We start from the raw sequence: 7,568 nt of genomic DNA on the forward strand, positions 1-7,568 counted from the left end.
TATTCTCTTTAATCTTGATCTATATTGTTGATCTTGTTTTGATTCTGAAGTATAATGTTTTACTTGAAGAGTCGAGTAGATTGCAGCAATCGATATTCGAGTTAGTACTTGATTCTTGAATTGCTTGCTCTAACGATTTTTATGAAGCAATCGAACGTTGGTTTTCTTGAATAGCTTATCTTGGAGTTATGAAGTAATGAGATGGTCGTTGAGAAGCTTTTAGATTTTAGAAGGGTTGGAAGGTGTTAGTGATGGACTTCTATACTTGGCTCAAGGTCCTCAAAAATGAGTCAATTGATATACAGGTTATGTTAAATCTATAGGCTCAAGGTTGTATAATCACTATACGTGTTAGTGATGGTTTTAAGTTTCACACAAAAGTTATGAAGATCATCTGAAAACTCAAAACAGTGGAGTATTAGTTAAGGGAGATGAATCTATAGGCTCCAAAGAATTTTATGGCATTTTAAATGACATTATTGAATTGCGCAATAATGGAGGCAACAAAGTTGTTTTATTCAAATATCATTGGTGGGATATGTATCATGATAGAGGATACAAGGAGGATAAATATAAGTGTATTAGCGCGAATATCAAATGTTCCTTAAATACAAATGAGCCCTATGTACTTACATACCAAGCAGAACAAGTATACCATGCAAGAGATCATAAGGATCCTAATTGGCTTGTTGTGGTAAAAAAAAGGCCTCATAATTTGTACGATATGCCCAAACTATTTGAAAAGGCTATTCATGAAGCTGGTCAAACTGGTTGTGAGGAAGCAATCTAAGAGAATGAGACAATTGGTTAGGTACATCCTATAGTGGCAATGGATGATGATGGTGATAATGAAATTATATTGAAGAGGTGATATTGAACCTATATATGTTGATCCAAACCTTGTAGATAATGATAAAGTGGTTGATGATGGGGATGGTAATATTGATGTCTATGACTAGCTGAAGCATATTTGTCATTCATGATGTCTATGTTAATTGATAATTTGGTAAGTTACAATTTTTGTGTTTATTGAAATATGTTGTAGATTGTTTTGCTAATAACTTTTCCTGTGCTTATTTAATCTTGATATTTCCAACCAAAGTTCTTACCTTTTAATTCTATCTAGTGTTTTTAACAAAAAATATACTTTTCAGGAAATATGGCTAGAGGCAATAAGATCATATGAGGGGAGAATTCAGGTGGGAGAGGTGGATGCTCCAAGACAGCTAGATGTACTGATGCAGGAGTATGAGCCCAAGCTTGAGGCATGCGTGGAGATTGAGCCCCCTCCTTAGGTGTGCACCGAATCATATTAGGTCCAAGATTTCCAACACCTAGTTATATTAGGTTCTAATGTTCTAACGCCTAATTACATTAAGTCCTTGAGGCATTGAAGAGTCCTAATTTATATGTGAGTCTTGAGTTTAGGAGTTTGGGTCCAACATTAAGCGTGTCTAATGTTACATTGAGTCCAGAATTTTTAGTCCAAAATTAGAAAGAGCCTTTGAGTGTTAGTTGGCTTGTTGACTTGGTCCAAAAAGGATTTGAATTTAGGAAGGAAACCAAGGCGTGCATGAAGTCCTTACAAAGTGCATGAAGCCCTTCATGGCGTGCGCAAAGCCTCCTCAAAAGAAGTCACCACGTTTTTCTTCTTTTATTTGTTGCTGACTCCTTCAAAGATGAGTGTCATGAAAAGTCCAAGTCAAGTAGGAGTCTTATTTAAATTGTGGTTGACTTAGCCCATAATTTGATTTAATTTAAAAGAGTCTAAGTTTAGTAGGAGTCCTATTTAGAGAAAGAAGTCCTAAATTTCAGATTGTAAGAGTCCAACTTTTTCCAACCTCTTACTCTATATAAAGAAGGTTGAAGAATAAGATTCAGAGTTTGAAGAAATTTTGTGACCTTTCACATGAGAGGAGAGATTCCTTTCTCTTGGTGTGATGCCAAGTTGGTGGAAGGTTGAAGGTCCATGGATTGGTTTGAGAGTGAGATTCTCTCATCATAATCCTAGTTGTCTCCCCTTATCCATATCTCACGCCATCATAGCAATCTCTTTTCTTCCCTCACGCCATAGCCATTCTCACGCGAAAGCCATATTTCATGCCAACACAACCCATTCCCCAAGCCTAACCAAGAGTCCTAAACCCTTTAGGACTCCTCATTCCCATCACGCCAACAAACCCCTCACGCCAAACCCAATCAAGTTAGGATCCCAAACCAACTCCATCCGCCTCTAACCCAATCAAACATAATTCCCAATTTCAGTCGCCAACCATTGAACCCAATTAAACTAATTAGGCACCCTCATCATTTTCTTCCTCTTTTCTCCATCCACAAAAAACCCTAACCACCACTAACAAAAAAAAGAAAAAAAAGAAGGAAGAAAGCAATCAGCCGCCATCCTCAATCTTCAGCAATCACCCATCCTCTACTGCATCACTGTGGCTATTTCTCGAGGATTTCATTATTTGTGAGTGCACATTTGTGATTTATTGCATCGCACATGGTTTTATAAAAGCTGAAGAGAATTTGTTCTCGGAGGATTTGGTGAAAGGGTTTTAGAAAGAGTTTGCAGAGAAGCCTTCTGCAACCAGATCTTAGCTTCTATGGCAAAACAGGTTGTAGGATGCATGAGTGGCTCCACCGGGGACGCACAAGGATTTACAGACAATATCATCTCCACCGCATCATCAATAAAACTACGCTATTTATCGATTGTAGATGGGGAATTAGTGGCCATTCCTGACATGATCATGAAGCAGACATCCTTGAGGACCTTAGGCTCCTTTCACAGACCACTTGTTTGCAATCTTCCCAAAGATATTTTCGAAAAACTCAGGTGTTTGAGGATCCTAAAATTCAAAGATACAGCCATTAGCAATCTACCAACTTCCTTAACAGCTCTTATACATTTGAGATTTCTTAATCTCACTGGTACTCAAATAAGAGAAATACCAGAGAGCATAGGAATCTCAAAAACCTGCAATTCCTGACCCTCGCAGAATGTAAATACTTGCACAGCCTCCCTTGCAGTGTCGTACAGCTAACGAATCTAAGAACACTTTATCTTGAAGGTACACCACTTGATGGGAATATGGAGATTGCAGCATCTAAATTTATTTACTGGATTAATGGTGAATAGCAGGATGGTTGGCAGGAGCACAAGCACAAGGGACATCACAAACATGGTTTATGCACCTTGGAAGAGCTGGAAATCCCTCTCCCAGCTCAGATATCTTACCGCATTCAAGTTGGAGAGCGTATCAGACACAGCTGAAGCAAAAGCTGCTTCACTTGTAACCAAACCTCGACTGTCTTCGATACCTGCATCTGCACTGCAAACTACCAAGCAATTCTGATGTACATCCTCATGCATGCAGTGAATAAGAGATCAAGAAGATTAAGGAGGTCTTCAAGGAGCACTGCCCACTGCCATAACTAGAAAGCCTTAGCATCCGTGGTTGCTTTGGCCATCTGGATGACGGAACTCTCATCGTTGCTTCTCAACTTGCAAAGATTGGGGCTAGAAGATTGTATTCATTGCAAGCAGCTTCCACCCTTTGGATTGCTACCACAACTAGACTACTTCAAGATTTCAGGTGCTTCTGCAGTCACAAGCATTGGATCTGAATTATTGGTGGCTGGAAGCAGTGCTGGTGAAAGGCTCCTACTTCGCCAAGCTAGTGAAACTTTTCTTCATCGGCATGCCTAATTGGGCAGAATGGTGGTGGCAGTTGGAGGATAACCAGATAATGTTGTTGCTACCTTCTCTTGAGATATTGAAGATTGTTGAGTGTCCCAGTTTGAGGTCCCTTCCAGATAGGCTCCTTTGCCATGCCACTGCCTTGAGAGATCTATATATTAAAGGTGCGCATAACCTCAGAGAAATACAAAACCTCCTCTCTGTTACAAAATTAAGCTTGATTGACGATAAAAGTTTGGAAGGAGTATCAAACATCCCTGCACTTGAACTTATACTTGTTAATGGTTGTGAGGAGTTGGAAGTTTGTGGAGGGTGTTAATGCACTGGAACACATCTGTTTTACATGGCGCTCGATGATCAGAAACCAGAGTTCTTTCCACTGTGGCTGGCGGGAGCAGCTGCAGAGTCCTTGGCTCGAGAAGCTGTCCCTTATAGGAAAAATTTATTGCTGAGGGCTCCCTGGGTGACCTGCAATCTAATGCTTCATGTTGAAGCCATCAGTGATGATGAACTGATTCAGAGCTCTTACAAGAAGGATTTCTGTCTTCAAGACCAACCTAAACAACAACAGCAGCTGCGTAAGTCTCAAAGCAAAGTTGGTGAATGAATAGCAACTCTCAGACATAAAGGTAAATGGTTCCTCTTTATTATGTTGCCGTTTTACCATAAAACAGGAGCATCTTCAGGCAGTTTTGTTATATAATACATGATCAGAAGTTCTCTGTGAAGGCTTTAAATATGGCAAATTCTGCTGAGGAATTGCAGTGAGCAAGGGTAGCACTGGATGATCTGCATAGCAATTCCTCAAACTGGATATGGTATGATTCTTCATCTCAATCACCATTTAAATTAGGTTTCATTGGCATGGGAAAAGCATGATATAAGGCCCCTCATAGGGCACCCTAGGTTTTATGGTTCATCTCAGTCCTGTTAATCGGTATCTTAACTACTAAAATGCAGGCTGTGTGATCATTATGGCTTCTTCTCCACCAATCCCCCTCAGTAGTAGAAGTCACAAGACATGATATTTAAGCAAAAATCAAGCCTATAAGGCACTAATTCAGAAGCAGTCTAATCTCCGGTGCCAAGACTCCTTTCTTCACCTTCAACACTGAAATAAGTGATCGTCAGGGGAAAATAAGAGTTGCATTAGCACATGCAAAAAAGCAATATCAAGTGTAAATTAGTTCTTAGTGCACAATTACCATATTCTAATATATAGATATTTTTTTAGGCTCCTTGGTGAACAGGTACCATCAGAGTTTGACATTTTATGAATGATAATTTTGTTCACGCCCTTTTGTTTCTTTTCAGTATATTTCATTTTTCAGCCCACCAGATCAGTTCCATTATATGTTTCCAACGGCTACTGTGCAGGGCTTTGTAAGACCAGCATTATCTGGCACAAGTTTAACTGATGGTATTAATTCTGAAAAATATCTGCTAACAGATAAATGTTCACAGACAGTTGCCAGTTTTGAAGCTTGCTCGTAATACTGAAGAGTGAAATCAAAAATGAATTTCATGGCATCAGGGGTATGTGATGTCAAAGCCTACATCTGAACAAAACCTTGTTTGTTGGATAGAAAGAACTTTCTGTCCATGGATGTGATTGGATGTTTGTTCATGGTGGAGGTTTTCTCTACTTTGTCATTCCTTTTCCTTTCAGCTGAACCAATTTATGCAGAAGGATGGAAGATAAAACAAAACATGGAAGAAGATAAGAAATCTGTAGAAGATTACGAACATCCGCAAACTAGATCAAGTGATGCTCTTGTTAGTCTTCAATACACAACCACTAAGCAGATTCAGTCCTCTAAGACAATTGCAAGGAAAATATAAATAGATAGGTATATTTTTATGCATGCTGTAACCTAAGTGACTTGTTTTCGCCAGTGCCTCAATTTTCATACAAGTGTGCATGCTTATTTCTGCTGCAATCTCATTCCACATTCTTAGTTTTTTTAATATAAAGAACTATATGCTACATAATATACAGCAAACAATTTATATTTTTGAGCAATGCTTGCTTTGTGTCTTTATTAAGGGGCCCCTAAGGGAATAAGCATGCCCAAGCATAAATAAGATTGGTGCTTCGGCTGGCTAAGCCATCTTGAGTTGGAATTAACCTAACCTTAAAATGTTACTCTGCAGCTAAAGCAAGAGTCTGAACTCTTAAATCATGCATCTTCTACGTAAAAATAAATTGGTAAGTAATGGACTACCCCATTAATTGCTGATTATGATGACAGCTTTAGTGCAATCAGGCAAATCAATGAACAACCAACGGGTTTATTTGGTTCCTTGATCGGTGGTTAGCAAAATTTCCTTCTCATATCCAATGTTCACATACAGCAAAAGCACCTCCCAGAAAATAATTACCTAAGTTAACATATATTAGAATTCAATCAACTTCCCTTCCTAGGGAAAGAGATTTTTCTGTTAAATTGATTTTTATGTTAAATTAATCTGTAATGCACTTGCATTTTGCTTGCCAGGCAATGAATATCAGTAAAGGAAATGGCAATGCCAAAATGTCAACACCTCCAGCCAGATAAAATGCTTCAGATGCTCTGTTAGCAGACACAGTATCATGCATGGTCCCTGTAGAAGTTGGACGGATTTAGAAAAGAAAAGACACAGAAAGAAAGAGATTCAAACTTCAAAGATTAGGAACTAGGAGAAAAGAAGAGGAGGAACAATGGGAAACAGGAAGGCCACACATAACTGAAATGAGCATTGCTGATAAACAACACAAAAGGTTATTTTATTGACCTTTAGCAGTGCATGGCTCTTAACACTAATATGAATGATCAGAAATTCTTCCAAATATATATGACAACTGCAAAGAAGTATACTAAAAGAGGAGAAACAATGGGTAACAGGAAGGCCACATGTACTGTAGCTGAAATGAGCATTTGCAGATAAACTATACAAAAGGTTATATTGACCTTCAGCGGAACATGATTCTTAACACTAATACAATTCATTCTTTCCACATGAAGAGATTCTTACTCTTTCTTTGCTGATATAATTGGATTGGAATTGCTGATAAAGATAAAGTCTCTTGCCTAACAGAAGAATATAATATCTGTATATACAAGATTTGTTAAATCTGACATTATTAGCACATTGTCAAAGCTTGTAACTACGAATCTTGGGTTTCGAATTTTCAAAACTCATTTATCTTCGCAGGTCTTCTTGATAAACAAGGCATCCATTCCTATATTGCAATTGCTTAGACATAAAATCTTGACCATCAAATTTAGCACAATTGTATATAATTGATGAAGCAAAAAATGACATATTCCCATGAGAGACAGATAACTAATACTCTAAACAAATCATTAAAAAAATAAAAATAAAAATATGAACAGACTAATTGACGACTAAATCTAAGTTCCTATGCTACGGTTCCCACTTCTCCTGGACTCAATAGCTCAGGAAAGTGACTTGCCATTCTCGTAGCAGCATTTCCACTTCTCCTGGACTCCATAGCTTGGATAGGAGAATCCACCAAAAGCTGACAAAATATTCTCAAAGCCGTTTCTCAATCCTAATTCTCTATCTAAGCATGTTGTATTTGATCAGTATAGCATTCATCATGGGAGCCGTAATTGCTTTCTATGTCTGCATCATTAGGAGAGGATCAATAATGAGGCCGTCGGAGCAGCGCACGGTGGGCTTGTGAAAAGTGGTCTCGCCGTATGGAAGGTGTGGATGGGTGCAAAAGCCCTGCCCACGCCCTCGCGAAGGAGGTTGCTAGTGTCGGCAATGGAGTCACACAAGCTATATATGGCCTTGATGTAGCACCCTTCCCTCTCCTCGAGACCAGTTGAAGTCCAAAAGAATAGCACCAAAAAAA

The 7,568-nt window shown here is 38.7% G+C and overlaps 1 long non-coding RNA gene across 2 annotated transcripts; it reads left to right on the plus strand.

Moving 5' to 3' along the window:
* The first annotated feature begins 1,722 nt into the window (after window positions 1-1,722).
* Window positions 1,723-6,683, plus strand: LOC113460984. 2 transcript variants are annotated; one of them, XR_003382830.2, is made up of 3 exons: window positions 1,822-2,470; window positions 3,075-4,521; window positions 4,664-6,683. It is a non-coding gene; the product is annotated as an uncharacterized LOC113460984 (long non-coding RNA). The 2 variants fall into 2 exon arrangements; XR_003382829.2 differs by having other exon boundaries at window positions 1,723-4,521.
* Window positions 6,684-7,568: the final 885 nt, after the last annotated feature.

The sequence above is a fragment of the Phoenix dactylifera genome, chromosome 2 (genome assembly GCF_009389715.1).
Source record: "Phoenix dactylifera cultivar Barhee BC4 chromosome 2, palm_55x_up_171113_PBpolish2nd_filt_p, whole genome shotgun sequence".
In the NCBI taxonomy this organism is placed as follows: domain Eukaryota; kingdom Viridiplantae; phylum Streptophyta; class Magnoliopsida; order Arecales; family Arecaceae; genus Phoenix; species Phoenix dactylifera.